At 39.7% G+C, this 784-nt stretch overlaps 1 protein-coding gene across 1 annotated transcript in view; it reads right to left on the bottom strand.

Moving 5' to 3' along the window:
• Nucleotides 1–784, bottom strand: part of LOC118341921 (protocadherin Fat 3-like) — a 23,689-nt gene that overhangs the window by 21,913 nt on the left and 992 nt on the right. The window lies entirely within an intron of this gene.

Genomic DNA, 784 nt, shown 5'->3' with positions numbered 1-784 from the left:
ACACACACACACACAGAAAGAAAAAGCTGCTGCTAGCTCTGTGTGTGATAACCCTAAACACACTTTCATCCGCTGAAAGCTTTGATCCCCCACACACCCCTGCACTCTTTTTCTGAGCACGCTCAGACAGCTCATCGACTGCATTCATTAATACTTTATGATAGGAATATGAACATTTCTGAAGTTTTCAAGCACTGTGTAGGAGAATGAGATGATGAAGAATCAGAAGAGAAGGAAGAAGAAGGATGAAAAAATTGCTCAGAGGAGGAGGTGGGACAGGCAGGGGTTTATTGCCTTCCATTTTCTTTTTCTTGCTGCAAATTAAAGAACTGGTATTCAAAACTGCTTTGTGCATGTGTTTCCTGTTCAAGTGTAATTAGCAGCCAGCTGGACAGGGATCCATCTCATAGCAAAGTAGCTCCCAGTAATCTCACCAGCTGCCAACAAGCTCCTTCTTTACATCAAAGATTGGAAACCATGGGAGTTCACACTGCATGTATTCACTAAAAACTACACTAATTGATTTCATATACTGACTGTTTATATTTGCATGGAGATGGTCAACTGGTATATAGAGTTGGATATGAACAGACAGGATTGGAAACACTGAAATGAGACAGTAAGCTCTTAAATGAAACACAAAGTAAGAAGGGATATATTTAGTTGTCCTTTTTGACCATATAGATTATAACAGTTTCACTTGCTGCAGGCTGAAATATTTCAGAGACTGCTGCAATTATTTTATTTGGTTTATTTTTCCTCTAGGCCCGGTGGATTCTTGCAA

The sequence above is a fragment of the Morone saxatilis genome, unplaced genomic scaffold (assembly GCF_004916995.1).
Source record: "Morone saxatilis isolate NCDOM2014 unplaced genomic scaffold, NCSU_SB_2.0 Contig8, whole genome shotgun sequence".
NCBI classification, from domain to species: domain Eukaryota; kingdom Metazoa; phylum Chordata; class Actinopteri; family Moronidae; genus Morone; species Morone saxatilis.
Note: the sequence above shows the minus strand (reverse complement) of the source record. Positions and strands in the feature narration are given on the sequence as shown.